General features: G+C 44.2%; 1 protein-coding gene across 2 annotated transcripts in view; it reads left to right on the top strand.

The window, feature by feature from the left end:
• The window catches only part of LOC135393917 (diuretic hormone class 2-like), an 88,928-nt gene that overhangs the window by 37,456 nt on the left and 29,963 nt on the right, over window positions 1-21,509 (top strand). For both annotated transcript variants that reach the window (XM_064624267.1, XM_064624268.1), the window contains exon 2: window positions 21,006-21,110. The gene's annotated coding sequence lies outside the window, so the exon portion shown is untranslated. The remainder of the gene's footprint in view (window positions 1-21,005; window positions 21,111-21,509) is intronic.

The raw sequence follows: 21,509 nt of genomic DNA, 5'->3' as shown, positions 1-21,509 counted from the left end.
AACACACATCTCTGCCGGATTTAGTGTGCCGAGGCTTGTTTACAGAAGACAGAACCCATCGGAGCACGTCTATACATTGTTCCTCACAACCCTTTCGGGTCGGCATCCAAAAACACTATCGCAAATTGGATCAAACCCACCTTTGGGCAAGCAGATACAATTGACAGTACTGAATTCACTGCCCATTGAACGTGAGGGGCATCCACGTCCAAGGCTGCCCAGCAAGGCCCTGCAACTGACCAGATTTTGTAATTTGTAGGCCGGTCTTGTTCTTCAACAATCAATCAACTTTTAAGCAGAAGAAGTGCTGCTGGCTCATTTGATAGTATTGGTGTTTAGTGGAGTACAAAAGTCACAAATTTCGTTCAAATCCACCTCGTAGTTTTTTTTATAGAAAATTCAGATTTAATATTACGGATAACCCTGCGCATAAGATCCAGCACGAACTCCGCAGTTCCCGCCATGTAGGGCGGCGACCATAAACGTGCCAATAACAATGGGAGCGTAGACCGACATCTGTGGACCGCTATCATCACCACGCCGGCTTGCCGGACGTGGTGCATTTTTGCGTAGGTGACTCTCATGGTGATTCAGCTGACAGTTTGTTACTCATTTCCACGATGTACCAGTGTTCTTGCATTTGGAGAGAATATATGTCAGGAACTATCTCGTGTGAACAACAACAACTACCGTAATTTCACGCGTATAAGCCGCACCGCAGATAAGCCGCAGGGCGCGTTTTCGGGAATGTTTTGAAAATTTTCTGGCGGACAAGCCGCACTCGCAGATAAGCCGCGGGCATTACGAGACGACTGATTTGTGCAACAAAGCAGACCATAGAGGAGGCCATAAACCCTATGGTCCATACTCCGGGGTCAGCATAGTGTGCAAGAAAGGAGGCCAGAGTTGTAGAGTTGTACCAAGATCGGCGTTGGGCGTTTTTCGTGGATTGATGGGTCAGTGGTCTTCCAGAAGACGCGAATCACTGTCACTACTTTCGTTAAGTTGCTCGGGGGAATGCACCAGGAAGATCAATCTACTCGAATGTAGACCCGTCCGTGTTACGCACTGTTCGCGCATCGGCAGGGCAGTGCTGTTCCAGAGACACTGTCTGCCCTTTCGTTAAAATTGGCGTAACGGGAAAATACCAGGAAAAAACAATCATCAGATAAGCCGCACCGGTGGATAAGCCACAGAGCGCCCGCGAGAAAAAAAAATCGCGCATATGCCGCGGCTAATACGCGTGAAATTACGGTACATGAATGATTATGGGATGAGGTGATTCACCGCAACAATTGCGGTTATCATACCTCAGTGCCTGCGTGTGAACAAACTTTGCGAAGAACGTTCATGAAGCCGGCTACTTAGCCCATGTCTTAGCCGATAGAGGATTGGGGACATGTAACACTGTTGCTCGACGACTAGGCGATTGTTTCCCACCAGGCGTCGCCCCGCGTCTTGTCACCGCAATTTCAGTCGTGATTAAAAAATATTTTAGAGTTTTCTGTCGCACATAAAATTTGCGGTGTGGGTTTCTTTCGGAATAAGCTTTCAAATGCGGCTGCCAATATTAACAGCTTGCGTGATGCTTTTAAATACTGTACTTTTTACAATACTTCAGTACTTTTTAAATAAGGAGTTGTAATCCATGATAATCGATATGTGCTGAAGTTTAACTACTAGTTTCACGGAATGGTTCTTACTTGCCTACCTGGTTTCCCTGCACGCATAGCACCATGGTTTTTTCCGATGAAAAAATGGCTAGGAAGCAAGCGAGCTGGTGAAGATGATGCATAATGTAAAACCCCGAGACTATAGGGAACACGAAAGGACAGACACAACACGAAGTCTCAGAGACTTCGTGCTGTGTCTGTCCTTTCGTGTTCCCTAGTCTCGGGGTTTTACATTATGCGTGGTTTTTCCGCCCCATCTCTGGCAGTGAATAATTGCATGTTAACTTTTGTGTACTGCGGGCCGCAACATTTAAAAGGATGTATGTACCGCCGGACGGTATACGTGGTATATTGAAGTGATGTTCACAGCCTTTTCCTTGAAATTAACGCAGCTTGCGTGGCACCCTGGGTCACTTTATGTTCGTCTTCACGCTCACCTTCGTCACATTCCACCTGTTGCACACCACAGTGGCAACCTTCATAAAAAATTGTACTTGAAGTAAAGTATCAGGTACCTAGAACATGTTGTAGTTTTGAGTACAGTAGAAAGTACTGTACTAAAAATGTACTTAGAGTAAAGTACAATGTCATTTACAAAGTACTTTAAAGTACCCATCAAGTACATTACAAATTTAGATCGTATATCGCTGGACGTTTCCACACTTGGTAGTGATAAAACGTGAGGTAATTTTGTGTCGACTGTTATCGTTAGAAAGCTTTTAGATACCATTTTTCCCACGTGCTTGTTAGAAGACAAGATAGTTTACAGCTGACTCATTAATATGAACCGAAATAAATTGTTTTGCGACCAAGCTTTGCGTTTGTATTGCCAATTTGGTACTTAGAAGGAAAGTACGGAAGCAAAGTATACAGTACAAAGTACTATGCAAATTGAAATGTACTTTAAGTAAAATACAAATACTGGGGGGGGGGGGGGGGGCAGGGACGACAGTTCGACAGATTTTAGGACGCCATCTATAGTGACAGGGTCCGGGAGTTTTGTTCAAAAGCCTGCCGTTAAGTTACACCAATCGAAGGAAAAAGCAGTTGTTAACCATGATACTATTATGCCCATATGCTTCAGTGATGAGGAGTGAATTGAATTGAATTGAAACTTTATTTCACGTTGTAGCAGGTACAATGTGGGAGGCCCCGTGCAAAAAGCTGCAAGAAGCAGCTTGACAAGGCCCTGCGTTCCCACTCTGACTGTGACTGCTATCAAAACTGTTATCAAATTCATTCTATCTACGCTAATGACTAACACAAATGGAACAGTAGTTAACATAGTAAACACACTTAAACAAGTAACATTTGACATATTTGTTTGTTGGAAGTGTTTTGCATGGATTTGGACTTTATTTAAAATTACAGGCCCTTGAGAGGGTAGTTTTTGACTACCATAGTTCGTTCTTGAGAACGGAAGTTTCCAGGTGTCTTTGTGACGTAGGAGTGCTTAGTAATACCTCGACAGTATCGTGTTCGCGGAGCTCTTAGGTTCCGGAGTTCCCTGCTTGAGAACCATGCACTGTTCGACACTGCTATGACACTGCGACCGGCAGCACGATGACTTGGGTTTCGTCTTTTCATTTATTCCAATTCATGATTCTAGTGCTTTTTTATATTGTTTGCTCCATTCGCAGCTAATAATCATTCTATTTCATCATGTGTTCTCACAGGCTTTTAAGTATTTATTGATGACGTAAAATAACAGACTGAGAGCAACACATGCATTCGTTTTTCATTTTTGCATTTTACCTGTTTTAATTGGTCAAATGGATTATATCGCAAGAGATAGCAAAGTCATACAAAACGCGAAAGTTTGCGTTCCGCTTTCTCTTCTTTATTGGTTCCTACGTTTTAAGATATTTCGGAAAGTAGCAAGGAATGCTCAGAAATGTAATATCTATGTATAGGCTTGTGCCTTTTTTGTCTGCAATTCAGTCCCTGCATATTATACACGAAGATTGGAACCAGATCACTGCACTATACTGCTAACGAATCACTCGGCAGGGGGATCACTCATCCTGGGTTCTGGATCAGGATATATAATACTATTTCCCACAATCACAGCCAGCTGAACGCCTGTGTGAATGTAAACGCAACTTACGTAATCTGATTCAGTACATATTTCCACTTAACAGGCAGGGCTTGATATCACTTGCCAAAAATGAATTGATGAAGTTTCGCCAAAGAAAGCAAGACGCAACTAACAGTGAAATGCAAAGTGATACAAATTAAATTTGCAATGTACTTGATGAGTACTTTGTAGTGCTTTGCCTTGTACTTTTACTCGGAAGTGCATTTGTGATGTGGTATACTTTACATTACAAGATGTATGTATGTTTGGTGTGCAAATAATTCCAGCTTCCCTCTCAGATAATGACTTTTCAGAGAAACTGTAATGTGAATTAGTAATGATCACACAAAGTCTCGTCCGGGACGAGAGAAAGGGTTATTTCCTGCACATGCTATTTGTCGTCATATCTGACGGTACAAGGCGTCAATCCTGTCCTTCACACGGATCTATTTAACTCACATTTGGATTTATAATTCGCGTTAAAAACTGATTAAAAACGCAAGGTTGATTCCTTTTCTGCAGGTATAGGTGTGTTGAGGGCAGGCAAGTTTTGTGTCGAAATTCAGAAGGAAATGAACACTTATGACGTTCAATAGCGTGCATCATCATGATACCCGTCCTGGCTGACGTCTCCTTTTGTGTGAATAAACATATATACCCACCCCCCTGTCCTTGAAAGAACAATTAAGGAAACGGTTGAAGTCAAATAACCTGAAGTAATAATGGAGCGCACATGTGCTGACGTGTCACGGTTTTTATGCATCATCTTTGGAGAATATGTACTTTCAGGTTGGCTCTATAGACACAGCAGCATACACTGGACGCAACATGATTTGAGTGTGTAAATCAACACGTAGTGTGCTAGCCTTTCGCGCGTCACACCTGGGTATATAGCCTTACAGCGTTCTTGACCAATTATTGCGTCTGAATCGTTATACTTGTCAAACCAACCGGCCTCTCCAGCATAAATTTCTCGTGATTGTCGGCTATCTTATACGTGAACTACCGTATGCGATAGTGAAACATATATTGCGAAAATTGAATGCATCGAGGACGTGGTCGCATGTGGCACCACTGCAATTTAGAAGACGTGCAAGCAAACACATGACGACAACCACGTCAGTGCGTAACTTACGCGATCCCTGTAAAAATGTGTTTGCTTATACCAGAATATTACGAAGGGCAACTGCGTGCTTAGGGAAAATATCCGGTACAGTGAAAACCCTGTGTACCTGTAATCATCCAGCACGAAGCTCTACAGAAACCCCCTGCACCACGTATTCGGCCTCGCATTTAACGATGAAGCCCCACGTAAACCTAGCTACAGCATAGCATGCATGCATGCATGGTTTGTTTCTGTTTGCCGCAAGAGGATAAACCTCCAGTTTCCAAGTAATCCCGTGACTACTCAGTACTACCTTTCATGGACTTTCGCCATTCTCTGACGTCAACTTCTATTCTACTTCCACTTAATTGAAGCTCCACAAGTAGCATATTTTATTCTAGTACGTTACTTCTTTGATCTACTTGTTATCACATCGTGCTCCACACAGCAGGCTTTCATCCGTCCACCATAAGTGCAGCGTGTAACTCGCTCAACCGTTGGCAACAATGTGCGAAGACGCCTTCCGGTCGCCGCGTAGATGGATGACAGACCCCCTACTTTGCATACGTTATGAGATGGCATTATGCAAAGCACTCATAGTGTTGTCGTTCCGCGCAGCCACCATCCTTCTTTCTTGACGACTGCTCCACTTATTTGGCATCCGTTATCTACGACGAAATGTTCGCATATTCTCTGAACGGGCTGAATTCGGCAATCGATGTCCGACAGAAATAGCTTCTCAATGGAGATGAGGTGGACTAATAACGCGCTTTTTTTTTAATCTGGGGATTGTATACGTACAGAGCACAGCTCCTGAACGAGCCGTGAGCATGCAGCTGGTGTTGGTGACATCTTTCGGAGACGTCATAGACACGACCATCACAGGACTACAGTCAAACTCCTTTACAACGAAACTCAGTGGAAAGCAAAAAAAAAAAAAATGCAGTAAAGGTATTTTCGTTAAAAAGGATGTCCATTGTTGGACCTATAGGGCTCCAGCGGGACCGCAAAAAAGTTTGCTGTAGTGGTATTTTTGTTAAAAAGGTGTTCGCTATAAAGGAGTTTGACTGTATATCTGTCGGTGCGGCACTTCGATACATACCGCTCGGAGGTGACGGGTTCGAATCCTATGCCACCGGCTGAGCTGTCTGTTTTCTTTTCTTTTTTTTTGCACACTTATTTTCAGGCTAATGTCGGCACAGTTCCCCCTTGAAGTCGGCCCAGGACGCATACTAACCCTCTGTCCCCCACTCCTTCCTGCTGTCCTCTCTCCATCTATCCACGTCTGTATGCCGCTCATAGCCGCAGTTGTTTCGCGGCGCTAACACGGAATTAAAAAAAAAAAACATGGCACTACCCCTCGCTCCGAAGCACCTTCTTTGTGACACCACGGTGGTGACACTTTTCCTCTTGGGAACATCCTATGCAACAGAATCATACCCCCTGTCCTCCACTCCTTCCTGCTGTCCTCTCTCCATCTGTCCACGTCTGTATATGCCGCTCATAGCCGCAGTTGCTTCGCGGCGCTAACACACACAAACAGAAAGCTCATCACGCGCCATTGTTTTTAAATATTTTTTTCCTGGTTTATCGAGGCAGCTACGGTCCAGGAGGGCAGCGACGCCTTTCGTGATCGCAAACGGATGTCATAACTGGGAGGGAACTGTGTTGTTTGTTTCGCGGCCAACCTAATTGCTCCACGTGCGGCTCGCCCAAGTCGTGTACAAGGAAATACTTCGGATTGCTGCTAACTGTCTTTCAAATGATGAAACGAACAATCAATCATTATAGAAATCACTATAGAAAGGGTCTGTCGAGAGCTTGTCAACATTTTTTTGAGCAAGTACACGTTGACGGCCTTTTTTCGCCTTCCCAAGAACCAGATACAAAAACGTAAAGCAGTCTTCACCTGCATACGGCACATATAGGTCTCGTGCATAACCCACCTAAAAGCGCCTGCAACACATTCGCCTGACGTCGCTTTGCATTTGTACATTAGCAGCTTATTCCTTGTGTCACACACACACACACACACATAAATGGGATGATGATGTGGTGTCACGTGGTTGGTTCTGATTTCAATTTTGTGGGTGCATAATGGGATCTTGGAAGTTCCTTTTAGCACGGTCCCTCGTGCTTTTAGGTTTCAAAGTTAAGATAATCGTCTTGGGAGCCGACACGGGCTCGAATCTCAGCACCGGCTGCGTTCTTTCTCTCCCTTTTCTTTCTTCTTTTTTTCCAGACACTCTAGGTCAGCAAAATTCTCTATACGGTATCGGGCCCGACCCCGGACGCACGCACTGTGAGACGGATTTCATGCACAATAAAACTCTGTGTTTCCGAACCCCAACATCTTGGTGGAGGTGTAAATGATTCCCCTTCCTCAAGAAAGCTTGAACTAAGAGGCCGCCTTGTTCCCTCAATGGCCACGAATGATGGGTCCTATACTGCTTCTGGCAGTGGGATCCCCTCCCCTGGTCCCGACGACGCCGTCAGTCGGCACAGCAAAACTTTAGGCACCCTTTAGGGTGTTTTATGGGTGTACATTCGAAACACTCATTATAAGAACACCCTAAAAGCACCTTAGGAAAGCACTGACTGCGGGTGTCTGAATTCCCGCGATTGTTTCGGTGCACCACGAAGCACCAGTTTACCCGTGGTTGCCAGCGCAACCCGCCCACCTTCAGCGGGCGTCGACGGTCACGATGTTCACGACTGGCTCGATGAGTTTGACAGCGTCTGCCGTCACTATACTGGTGAGACGACGCCAGCATACCTGTCCAGCGTCACCCAAAAAACCTTGGTTCCTGAACCACGAAAACGAATTCCGGGATTGGCAACAATTCGCTCAGCGACTTCAAGATCTGTTCGAGAGGCCCGCGTTTCGAAAGTTGGACGCCAATGGAAGACATTCATCGCGAGTTCAACAACCTGATGCTGTGCAAGCGCTCCAACCCCGAAATGTGAGACGCAGACATTTCGTACTGAGTGGATATCCGAGAGGACGCCTTTCGGGCTTACCGAATGACTCAATCACGCTCTAGACGAAATGATTTTCATGTATGTCGGCGCTGATCACACAAATTGGACGTGAATCGTGACGTACGCGTACAATACGGCGCTGCAATCGACAGCGGGGTATTCCCCTTCCTATATCCGTCAGAGTCATCCATTATAGAGGCTCTTGCTGTTCGTGGGCACTTTAAATACATACTCAATACAATACAATACAACCTTCGACACAGACCGGCCATTCGGGTGAGCTGGTCCTCCTTTAGACCGCCGAGTTGGCCGCGCTGAGAAGCTGCTTCTCTGCTACACACGCCCCTATCGAGTGGCTCGGTGCACATCCCCGCTCAACTATTAACTGGAACTCCTGGACCTTTTTCCCACTCGACGCACATCCACGCTTCCAACTCCCCATGTCCTTCGCATGAAACAATATACTATTATTCTCCGCAGCCACTCCAAAGCTCGTTACGATCCTCATGGCTCATGGCATCCTCATGGCTTATGATCCTTGGCTCATTACGATCCCCCCTCGCGGGGACATAGCGTCCCCGCGAGGGGGGATCGTAATGAACCAAGGGAGGAATAGGACGGGGGGCAACTGTGTTTCTGCCACGGGCTCTCTTGATGCTGTTGCTCGCAATAAACGGTTCTACCTTCGCCTCCAACCTCCGTCCCTTTTCTTTCTCCCTCCCTCCTTTCATTCACCCACAAAGTTCTAATTTGAAGCGTTGCTGTGACACAAGCAGCGTGTCAGAGCGTACACGTGCAAAAAGTTGTCAGACGAATGTGCTATATAGACGTTTTTAGGTATCGCATGCACGGCTCCTATGCGAGTACGCAGGTGAAGCCTGCTTTACTTTTTGTCCCCGATGCTTGCCCCGTATAGTGATATGCGTACGAGGTGGGGGAATATGAGCTTCTTTAACCGCCGTGACATCATCATTCATAGTTTAATTGTTGTTGTTCGTCAATTGATCATTGAGGATCGGTGCCTTTCGGGGAGTCATCTCATTCTGGCACAAGCATCCAGAGGGCCATTGATTACCTTCCGGTTGCAGCAAATTGATGACTGATTGATTGACTGATTGATTTTTATTACTATGACTATGCATCAAATGCAGGCACATAGGGCAAAAAGGGAATCCCCCGCCTTGAGCGATGCAAGATTGGGAATTATTTGACTAAGAAACTTATCCTCACAGTGCATCATCACGTTAACGGATTATGCATAAGAAAGAAACGAGAACGTTTTTTCCCGCTATCTTCGTAATGTATATTCCAATTTGTTGTTGACTGTATTATTCATGTGAATTCTTCAGTGAGAGATTTCCGTCCTCATAGCGCAGGTACTGGACGTAGCTAGTCTCTGATGTGTAGTCTATAATTCGTAGTCCCTTGCGGATAAATATGCACTTAACTTCACGTACATACGGGTCACGACGCTTGTCTACGATACACACTGTGTCACACATTGTGCATAGACACATATTGTTCCACGTGCAAAAGGCTTCCCCATCGCATACATTTTACGTGACAAACCACTTCCACACCAGTAGTCTCACGGGTTAATGAGTCCAAAGCCCCAAAGCCGACATATAAAATTCGGTAAAACACCCGTACGCGCCAAAGCTACATACGCGAAGGCGCCGATACGGCTTCAGTACCAGACCGTTACGCGCGAAATCGCCACGGGTGGCGCTGCCGATCAAGCGACCGCAGCGTCCTCTCGCTAGTGCACGGTGCCCATAGAAAGGCGCGTGTGCCTTTCGCTACCTTAGTTCCTACGTCCCATGTGAGAGCTCCGTGTTTGTTAACACGTACTGGCCGGCCACGCACATCGCTTCCATCTCAACATCCACTCTTCCTCGCATTCTGTTTGCTCCTGTATCTCTCTTGTTCAGAAGCCATGCACCACACAAAAACGAGTGAATAGGAACAACAAATACGAAGAAAACGTGTGGAAGGAGGACCTACTGTATCTATTAACTTACAAAACCGGAAAAAAAAAAAGACAAGAAAATACCGACGGAAACTCCAGGAATGCCGAGCGTGTACTCTACGTATCCTACACGAACTTTATATTTCGTTCGCGTGCACCTTTATGAACACAAAGAACAAAAAAAAAAAACGCAACTTTCCTGAGAGTATATTCATTGCGGTTCTTCTACAATGGTACTTTGAAGGCAACTCGCGATCTGTGGCTCCTAATTGGTGTCTTGTATTTCTAAGACGTACCCTTCTCGGCGGAGACCGTAGTAGCCCTCCAGAAGGCAACATCAGAGTCGCACTATGACATCAAGGGTGAACATAATGCAGGCTACATTTGTGGTCAACGGCAGATGCGGCTTAAAATGAAAAAAATGAAAATTCAGCCATCGCTTCCTTCACATCACAGCATGGGAAAATGCACAACAAAAGTAAGCACAACCACCATAAACCGGGACCCATATGACCGTCCTCTGGCTATAATAGTGACTGACTGGCTTTAATAGCCAAGCTACTGAGCCAAGACAAGCTGTCCATACTGGGGAAGCTCCTGCGACATCTCATCACCAAGTGTTGTGCTGGTGTGTGTGTGTTTTGTTTTCTCTTTATATCTTTTATACCTTTCTTTTATATTTTGTAAATCTTCTCCTGTGGTGTTCCATCACCTGCCTTGATTTAAAAACGATTGGGCGAAACTGAACCTGAACCTGAAAAGTTTCAGAGTAGACTTTTCAGGCGAAGGATGTGATTACATGCGCTGTGCACGATCTTCCAACCTGTTTCCGTGCAATACCTAATAGTGTACGGCCCGGGAAACGGGAATAATAAGAGTTTGTACCACGTTATTGTTATAAAACGCACGAACTGCACAAAGAACACCGGAGCGCGTACCTGTATCTGTTTTTCTTTTCCTTTTTTTCATTCATGCTCAAGCTGATACCTGTGTGATTCTGCAAGTTTATAAACTTGAACTGTTCAGCCTTTGTATCTGCTTCGTGCCCCATGCTCAGGCTATTTTCATACTGAATTTCGTCCACCAGTTCGCCTGCGCATGCGCCATTCTGTCATAGACCTATTATGGAGAGCTCGCCATAGACCTATGGCTGGGGTTGCGTCGTACTGTGTGGTAATCATGTGTAATGTGGATTATGCATTTATTTATTTTTTTAAATTACATGTTCTACAGATATAGGTGGAACAAATTTCTAGACATCGAATGCTTGGCAAGCATAGGGGAAGTATAAGATGTCGCGAATGCATTTTAATTGGTCGCTGGATTATGAAAGTTATATTGTACTCGAGACATGTCTCTCGTTAGCCGCAAAGACATATCTAAATCCTTGTTCTAATGACTGTTCTAATCTGACTCCCATATTCCTCCCTACCGAAACCGTCACGACTACTACGTGACAAGTGTTAGCGTGGTTAAAGAAATAAAGTAACGCTCTTAAAAGGAGCCGATTACTGGCTGCTGACAAGCATAGTGCTCGCTAGAGTCACTAAATAAGCTAGCTTATTTAGTGACTCTAGTGCTCGCTCCATTCGTTTCAGTACATCATACACCACCGGATTTCACACCCTCTTCTGCCATGCGCCGAAAGCACGCCGCTGTTGACGGTTTCCCTTCTTCCAACTTGACGAGGAAACAACCCTCCTTTCGCCTTATTAAAAGCGCAACATAACTTGGTCATTCAGACACAGCACATACCATGTGCGTGATGAGAGAACACACCACTTTGGAGAACTTAGCACAATCCCCACAAGTGGCGCTGACTGCCGTGAACACGAGCGCCCTCTTGTTCAGCCGTATATATATAGCTCGTAGAAAAGTCGCAGGGCGGATCTTACGTAAATTCGCCGCATTATTTTTTACGTTACATGTGATCAAAATCTCAGTCTTTGGTAATGTAACTAACTCATTTACTCATACACAGCTTCTGGCATCTCATGCACAGGCGAAGGCAAACTAAAATCGAGTCGTGGGTCGCATTGACCACAGATCACATCGTGGAGGGCCGCACGGAAAAGAAGTGATTGTAATTACTATAAAATGCCCTGATGTACAGCTCCGGTCAACCTTAATAATAACGCTGGAAAAAATTCGGTCTCATTTCCCAGCGCGATAACAGCCACCCTTGGGAGCTTGGGGGGAAGGGAGGTTAACTGAAAAAAAAAAAAAAAATATTGCGTTAAACTAACAGAATAATTTTGTTCAATTAATATTTCCTCATGACCCCAAAGGTTGCTGTAATCGCGAAACCACATTTTTTTCAGCGTTGTTATTAAGGATGACCGGGGCTGTACCACAAAATAAAAATATCTCACAAAAGGTAGGAGCGGTGTAGTCATTCTGGAGCCGAATGGTACGTGTAGAATTCACGATGGACATTGATCTTCTGAGGCTGGACCACAGAAGAAAGGACAACACAACACACAAGCCTCAAGTGCCTAAGAACAATGAAAGAAGGAAGTCACTGCAAAGGTTAGCCAGCTGTAGGAAACCCCCACTCGACACAGCAAGAGAAATAAATAAGATGCGTTTCCAAATCGGGCACTGGAACTATGAAAAACGATTCGAGAAAAGTACGTAGTTCTTCACAAATTATTATGAGGGTGTTCAGGAGCACACAAGTTGTCTCTTATTTACGCACTGCGTTGGTACTTTGAAAAGAAATTGAAAAATCGGGTAGAAACAGCTAGCTGACACTATTGACAGTAGACGGCTTTGTGTGCGATACTTTAATATGACTCCTAAAATATTAAAATACAACGGCGTTTGTACGTAACTGTTTCATCGCACCTATTCCCATCTATTTAACTTACATAGATAGTGTGAGAATTAAGATACGTTAATCTTCACATTAGTTACTGTGGCAGCTTACCAGAGTGCATGCGAAGACCTGCAGCTTGCTGTGCACGTAACCTGTTCAGTTTCATGAGCCACAGGGTCAAAACAATGCCTGAAAATATGGTTTCATTCATAATTCTTCAGTAATTTTTCTGAGATGATAGCTTCCTTCCGTATGGTGGTCAAGAGTCCTCGTGCCACAGAATAGGTCATTGGGGGGTCACATGCGGACCGCATGTTTTTGACCCCTGGCCTAGATACAGCCAGTGTAACGACAGTACAAAGTTTTTGAGAGTTACTTTAATAATCTGGCTGTTTTCAGAAGGTAAGGGTAAAGTAGCCAAATTACTTTAAAGAACTTATTAAAATTAATTAAAATTAATACAAATTAAAAAACTCTACCTGTAAATAGTTACACTTCAAAAAGAGTAAGTGTGACTGTGAGTCATTTACGATTTTCGCACGCTGAGTGTAACTGTAACTTATTTACATTTTTTTAGTAACTCATTCGTGACTGCAAAATCTTCGACGTGAACTTCATGAATATTTTATCAGTTCGAGGATGTAGCCGAACCGTTCGGATGACCAATAACAGCATAAAGAATCACTGACAGCAGCGGTTTAGAGCTAACCTTGCTTGCCTAGCCAGTTCGGTCTCCGTTATTTACACCCCATAAGTCGACGATATAGTATTTCGTGATCTTTGCCGGGAGGACGACAAAGTCAGGCCGAGTTTTTCCTGGACTCCTTTGAGGAAAATGGAATCTCCTTGAGTTATGCGACCAGTGCATGTAGCCTTCTCAACGGCTTATAGGCGAGTGAAGGTGGATACCGCAACATTGAGCCTACGCAGTATCTTATCTATATCTGTTGCGAATTGAAAACATGATGTTATCGGGACGCCGGCGATTTTATACACTCAAGTAGAGGACTGCACTCGGCGAGATTATCTTTCCTTACGTAGATCGTCATGTTCGTTTAGTCGCATAACTAGAGCGCGGATAAATATGGGCTAAAACTCTTCCAAGTACGCGGTAAAAACCCTGTATATAAAATGCTTTTTCATTGTTTGTGATATGAAAGCAATGTACAGGATCCATATTTGACAAAATTTCAGTATTTAATTAAGGATCACATCAGGGTAAAACAAGGCTGTCTTCGTTCAGGAGCACACGACAAAGAAGATCTGTGCTACAGATATAAGTCATGCAGCTGAAAGTGGCGAAGGTGTGGGCATGAGTCTTGAACGCCGCTGTACCAACATTTACGGGTAGTTTTTCACGCACTGGGTTCGCCAGTGCGGCTGCTGCGTCCGGAATTTTCGCGAAAGAAGACCCTTCCCGAAGTCCGCAAAACCTTCCAAGACGTCCAAGACACCTTGCCGCAAATATGGCAAAATTATGCATTTTTATGTGAGAATGCCATAACGTGCAAAACGTGCATTTATATAGTGATAATAATCGAAATTGACGTTGCGGGTATCAGCACGTGATTCTTGGCGAATTTGTTCCAACTTCTATCTGCGTTAAAAGTACAGCATGTTCGCACATTCCTGATGTATTTTCATACAGGGCAAGGTAACGGAATATTTTTCGTTTCAGATTCCGTTACCGCCATTGCTGTTTTCGTTTCCGCAATTTGCAAGTCACCATAAGCGTATAGGGCCGTAGCGTACGATGCACTAAAACTCACAAATATTATGAGAATTTAACGTGCAGGAATATGCACTAAACTTTTTCACACCTTTAAAGGTGTGCGCTATGCACATTCAACCTGGTTGCGTAACATTGCATCTCCAGGACGATATTTTACAAAATTCTGAAAGCATTACTAAAGATCAAGTGTCAGTGCAAATCTTGCTTTCATTATGTCTTGGATATCGTAGGTACGAGCTAATGCATATATGCATCGCTATCGATAATCGAGCACGCGCAAGTGTCTACAATACTGTTGAACAACGTTGAGATGTTGCAAGACTGAATTTTTGGAGGACAGACAACACTCGAGTAAAGGAAATTTGTGCGAAACCGTGCTCCATTATGATGTTACCAAAGTTACACCTGAAAAGGCGTGCGCCATGCACGTTATTACACCTTTAAAGGTGTGAAAAGATTTAGACTGTGGGAGAGCGATGTTTACAGGTGCTGCAATGTTCATATAAACAGGTACTAAAAGTTACTGACTCGTGGCAATAGTACTTACAGAAACATGAGAAAGTGCGTAAGTATAGAAACGTTGGAGGAGTCAGAAACAACCGAACGTCGACAAGGAAGAAAGCCAGTTCCCGTGGCATAGGTTAGGGCGATCGCTTTCCACGCCGAGACTACACTCTTAAAAATGAACTTCACTGCATAGCACGCTCGTAGCCAACCATCATCTCGAATGATATCGTTATCTGCTCTGATTTGTTGAAAACGGGAGGCGTACGCCTTTTTTGTGACACTTATGCTGTTCATAATTGTCACAAAAAAGGCCGTTTTCAACGAATCGGGGCAGATAACGATATCATTCGAGATGATGATTGGCTATGAGCGTGCTATGTGGTCAAGTTCATTTTTAAGAGTCTAGGAAGTGGCGCGTGTACAAATCCCCGCACCGTCAACGCTTTCTGAGGTTTTCCATGGGTTTTCCAGACGAATGTCGACATCATACCTGGGTATAGCAATGTCATTACTGTAATGAAATTACGGTGATTAATTACTTTTTCTGGTAATTTGTTATGTAATGCATTACTTCTGACATTATATAATTTGTAACGTAATTTAATTACATTTGGGCGGTAATTTTAATGACATTACTCATTAGTTTTTACAAAAGAATCGAGTGTGTGTTCTGTGCTGGCGAGTTAAAAGAATTCCAACGCCCACTATATGAATGGTGACGCACGCAATTGGCACAGAATAAAATATATCACGTTTTTACAACGTAGTGTTGTCTGACAATGAATTTCCACATCCTCAACATCGTTACGATTAAACTCGCAGTAACGACTTTGTATAATGTCATTACTTTTTCGTAGTAATTGTAATGCAATTTCGTTACATTTCAATTGCAATAATGAGTAATGTAATTTAATTACATTTTAGAAGTGATTTACCCAGGTAGGGTTTACACAGTTCCCCCCACAAGTTGACACTGTCCCAAAACTCCTTCCTGCTGTTCACGTTTGTACACAGCTGCTTTTCGTGAGCAAGGATCTCAACAGAAAAGAATTAACATGGGCAGAGAGCGTATATAGACCCAATTGCATTTTTCACCCTGTTTGCCTCTGTGACTGTCACGTATTTATTTCGTTATTTATTAATGATATCGGTGTCCCGACACAAGGGAACAAGTCCCCGACCACAGTAGAACAACGGTAAAATCAGTTCCATGTTTATATGTTTTTTTATTACACACTAGAATACAACCAGCGCTTGCAATTTGAATTCGATATGATTCTTGGGCTATTAAATAACCTCAAAAAGGGTTCAAAATTCGGGCTGTTCGGTTTTCTGGAATCATGATTAAAAGCGTTAAAACCCCAGTGGCCTGGGAGCTAAAAAGCAGTGCATGTGTCTGTGTCCGTCTTTTTAGCTCTCCGGCACTGGGGTTTTAACGCTTTCAATCATGATTGAATAACCTATTTACTTCCCATCATAATTGGTACGGCCTGGTAAATACTATTAATTAACGTGTGTGCCGAAGAGTGTGTGGTGAAAAATGATTCATAAAATCGAAAAGTGAAAAGAGAAGAATGTTCGGTTCTTCAACACAATAAGTGCTACCGATAAATAAATGACAAATTCTGTTACGCATTGAACACTGCTTAGGCGTTAGTTCCGATACTGTGGGTCTTGTGCCGCAGGCCGTATACGAATCAAGTGAAATGAAATTAAAAACAAAGTGAGAACCGTGAGAATTGTGTTATTCGACTGATTCGTTACGCATGGAGACGTTATTGCGAAGACAAGTCACAACGGAGGACAATTGTCTGACTCGGAGTAGTTTCCACTTTCCTCACTAATCGGCCCTTTACCCCGAAATTAGAGGATGAGGCTTTCTCGTTGAGTTCTCGATGCATCATTAGGAATAATGGCATTGTCCGAATTGTTGGAATAGTCGTCGTTCTTTGATTACAGACGCAAAGATTGCAACAGCGCCCTCTTTCCCGTGGGCGGAACGGACTGGCAGTCATGCCGCGGTGCGCAAACACAGGGGCTGTGTTCATCATCCGTCGTTGTGTGCAGAGTCCGTGGGATTGTTGGTGGAGAATGTTGACCGGCCATGGCTTGAATTCGAAGTGTGACAATAGGGTCAGAGATGTTCCCGGCGACTCGCAATCTATACTTCGTGTAGAAACACTAGATGAGGGCTCGTCCGCATATATAGTACTTTTTGGCAAGTGTGTGCAATTTGAAATTACGCGCGGGTTGTGTCTACCAACCTGGAAGACAGGGAATTATCGGGGAATGGAATTATGGAAAAGTCGGGGAATTCTTCAACCGATGAATCATTTTTATTTCATTCATTCGTACAATGCATACAATTATACATAGAGCTGAAGGAACCAGAGGGAAAATCCCGGTTTAAGGTTCCTTCCTGAAAAGTGTCAAAATGTCAGTGGAGCACTAATCGGAAGCTAGGTAAGGCTACAAGGTACGATACAATAAGACAAAAAACGAACAAACAAAACCAGGACAGATAAATCGAATTCAAGAGATAACTACCAATCAAACCAGACAAATTAAACTGCATTACGAGTTAACACATGCCTCACTCTATTTGAGTACGATTTAATTACGCATTAACTACGATTAATTTGACAGCTTGCAGCTTATATAGACACTCTGATGCGGTCAACAGATGTCCTGTAAAGCTTGGCAAAGAAACTAAAGGGGTTGCAACGCTTCGTCCCGAGTTATGTGAAATAAAGGTGAAAGACAATTATTTGCACCGATCTGAGCCTGAATTCCGAGTTTTACAACAAAGCGAGAAATAGACGCGCAGAAAACCGGCGCCGTCAATACCGAAACTCATCAGGGTGGAGGTGCTGGTGATAGGGCTCATCAGGCTCTGACGTCACTGCAATCGTCTCCGCATATCATGCAGCGTCTGGGAGATCACGTGCTTACGACTGCTAATGTGACCCAAGCAGCACAATGCACTGAAAGTGCAAGTGCATATAGGGGTGGTCGGGTAGATCAAGGTTGTCGTCTTCATGGGCTGCTCTGTGAAATAAAGCACCACACTGATAAGACGCCTGCCAGACATCCCTATGTACTGGAACTTTCAGTACATAGTGCTGCTTGGGGAGCGGCCACGACACTTGCTCCTCTGACTTAAGAGCTTGACACGCACGTGTGTTCGAACGACACGTAGAAAAATAATTAGTTTTTTTTTTTTTTTTTTCACGGTATCCTGGCGTTCAGTACAGCACGCGCGTGACGTGATGAACGACATCAATCAAAGTGTCGCGACACCTATAAGAAGCAGATATTGTGTTCCGTACCACCTCTTTCTAGCAGTTTTCCTCATTTTTGAGCACTTTCCCAGTTTTTTTTTTTTTTTTTCTTTCTGCGCAACGATACAAATACTTAAGTAACGTTGAACACAAGAGTGTTTCAGAGAAACAAAAGAAAACGAACAAACTGCGCTATAGTGTCTGGAACCACATCGAAAGTGAAAGTTCCTTTTATATCGCTCTTTTCTTCGTTATTGTTTGTGCGTCCTCCTTTCTGTCTTAGCTTTGTCTGCTTTCTCGTGGTTTTCTGTTCCCGTGTTTCACAATATTTTACCACGCAGCACCCGTGCTTCGTCGCATCCTTTTTTTTATTCAGTTGCCCGCAAGCCCGTAAAAAGTGCGCAAATGAAACCTTCTACCGTCAAAGAGCAAGAAAGACGAAGCAGAGAGGAAGAGGATGGGAGCCCATTGGCGATTAAACCGGATGCCCTTACGACTGGAGAGAGAAGGGCCACTCGTGAAACTTTGATGCCGGATTCCTCGCCTATTCCTAGGAACAGCTCTTACACAAATTATTTTGTTCTTACAGCAACCTCCCGATTGCTGCTCACATACACGCCGCTGGTCCGGCCGCGCTATACGAGGCTAACGTATGGATCTGCAATCCTGTAAATAGTTCACGTTTCGCGCCCGGGCTTCTCGCAAAAAAAAAGCGAGGAAAAAGAAGCAGAAATGATTTTTGTTCGATTCTGCTAACAAGTATGAAAGCACGTGCCGCAGGTCTCCGAGCCGCTATATATATACGCTGGCGATAACGCGTTAAATCATGTAGCGGTTGATAAGAAAGTTCTGACGCCGAATGCGAGAAGCAATACTATAAGGCCGGTTGACTTTTGCTTGAATGAATAACATCCGTGCATTCCTCAGACTGCGTAAGGCAAATGCCTACATACTTCCTTGAGAAATATGCCCGAAACGCACCCTTTCCCTCCTCCGAGCTGTATTAATATAATTATATCCAGTTTTAAAATACTGGCACTAACTATTACAAAGTGAATATAATGCAAAGTCTAAGACTACTAAGAGTACTAAGAATGGTCTGCTAAAAAATATAAAGCGATCTTAGCGAGCGAAGTGCAAGTGCTTCAATGATAATGTTGTTTTGCAGATGCGTGTTGATTAAGATTGTGGCAACCTATGTGGTAAGATCACTAGGCTAAAGTTAGTTCTTGGGCGCCCAATATAGAGTAGAGAGAATAGAATAGTATATATAAATACTTCAAAAAGTATTTAAGATGCATTTAAGAATGTGTTGTGAATGCATTTAATGCATAATTTGCGCTACCCGGCGCGATGGACCGGAAAGTGCGAATTTTCGGGTGCAACTCCGCAGACTATAGTAGTCGCCCACTTCATCTTCATCTAATGTATATGCGTGTACAGCGCGTTACTTTGCAGGATCATCAATCAACGACACTTCCGATTACGAGCACCTCTCGCAAATCACCAAATGGTGTGTCGCAGCTCTCACAACCTCGGGGAAAAATCACTAGGGATCGGGAAACTTTTCTATCGAATTCCGCCGCCATCAAACGCCACCTAGTGAATTTTTGTTGTCAATTTTCGGTCGCCGACGCAACCGACACGTATTCGTAATCTTTTCGAACGCGATTCTTACGTGCGCATTAACGACGTTGTTTACACGAAAGTGTCGATGAAGCTTCCATCTTTTTGTTGACGGTCGCCGCGGAGAGAGAAATTCGCGACATCCCCGGCGCCCGATGGGTAGAAATGTGTGTGTGTCTGAGTGACGGCCTAATGAAAGCTCGCACGCCAAACTCACATATCGCACTTTCTCAGCCATCGACTCCTAATTACCCGCACTTTCCGAACTGAGCAATGGTATGTGGTCGTGGGATGGTCCGCTATTTTCTCCGTTCTTTCGCCGACCGCAGTTCCTTTCGCGTATTGTGAACAGGTGCTTGCCAGCCAAATAGTCGAACATGAGCAGCGTTGTGTAAGTAATTCTTGACGTATTTCGGAAAAGAAGATTTCTCAGCGGTTCTTATGGAATGAAGGAGCGGGTGCAGGAGGTGGTTTTCTTCCGGGACCATATTCCACCAGCCATATTTACGACGATTAATTTTCTTGTAGGTATCGAATGCAAAATAACTATAATGTGTTCCGCTTTTGCCCCCTTAACAAGCTGTTTCAACTAGTTCGCGCGTAATACTCTCCATATACTGATGGTCTGGGTGGGCCTTGATGTACCAGTAGTAATTTGTAAAGGGAAGCGAATAGTTACGTAACCGAAGTGAATCACAGAAATACAGCACATAAATGGATGAACGTGATACATACATGGGGATCATCGCATGATGCAGCACTTACTTTATTTCATGTCCTCCCTTCTGCCGTTTTGGAATGCGAATCAAGCCCACAATTATTCGCTTCGGTATTCGAAAACCACGAATGTTTTGTGCAGCTACATGAATGACATAGAGTAAAATCGAACAATTCTTTTGTCGTATTGCTGAGCGCAACCCTGGAATCTATCCTGTCTGACAACAACACTGACCAGGGACGGATGCAGGATTTTTCTGGTGGGGTTGGTTTTCCAACATCTGACAGCGTGCTACATATACTACCTATTATAGGGTCCATTAAACACTATGTGAAGACATTTCTTTCTCTTTATCACATCACCATCACCACTATGTGAAGACAGAAATTGAAGAAGGGGTCGGGACATCCGAACCCCCCCACCCCCACCCCACCCCCCCACCCACTCTCCCTCTAGACCCGCGCCTGACACTTACTTATAAATATTTCCGAGTATAATATTTGGCTATTCTTTACAGATATCGTTGTCCGGCATTTTCCTAGCGGGGACATGATTCCTTCCTGGAATGAGAATCCACGCTATATGGTGTCCTTAGTCACTATCAACGCTCGAAGGACGACAGGTAAACTTACAATTGTTTCATAGACCGTTATGCATGCTACACGGGGAAAAGCTGCAGTCACTGCACGGAGAAGGGCATTCCTCGTTGACCTTCCATATAAAGTCACTTCTCGGCGAATACGTACAATCCGTATACCGCACGTAAAGCATGATGGCGCCGCTATGTAGAACACGTGGGAGCTGCGTGCGTGTGGTATTCGCGTGTTCCCAAGCGCATTCCACGCGTGCTTCTCCGCTAGGACAGTTACTATAAGGCCTATATTTTGCCTCCGCATTATGGGTTTTCGGGTGCGCGGCGTTCGTGAGGATGACAAACCGACGAGTACCTTCCTGTGGCATCTTCGCTATGTGTTGCCCATTACAACATTTATGCATTCGCCAGGGACGAACCAGGACAGAC

This window comes from Ornithodoros turicata, chromosome 5 (genome assembly GCF_037126465.1).
Source record: "Ornithodoros turicata isolate Travis chromosome 5, ASM3712646v1, whole genome shotgun sequence".
NCBI classification, from domain to species: domain Eukaryota; kingdom Metazoa; phylum Arthropoda; class Arachnida; order Ixodida; family Argasidae; genus Ornithodoros; species Ornithodoros turicata.
This window is presented reverse-complemented; position numbering and strand designations above follow the sequence as displayed.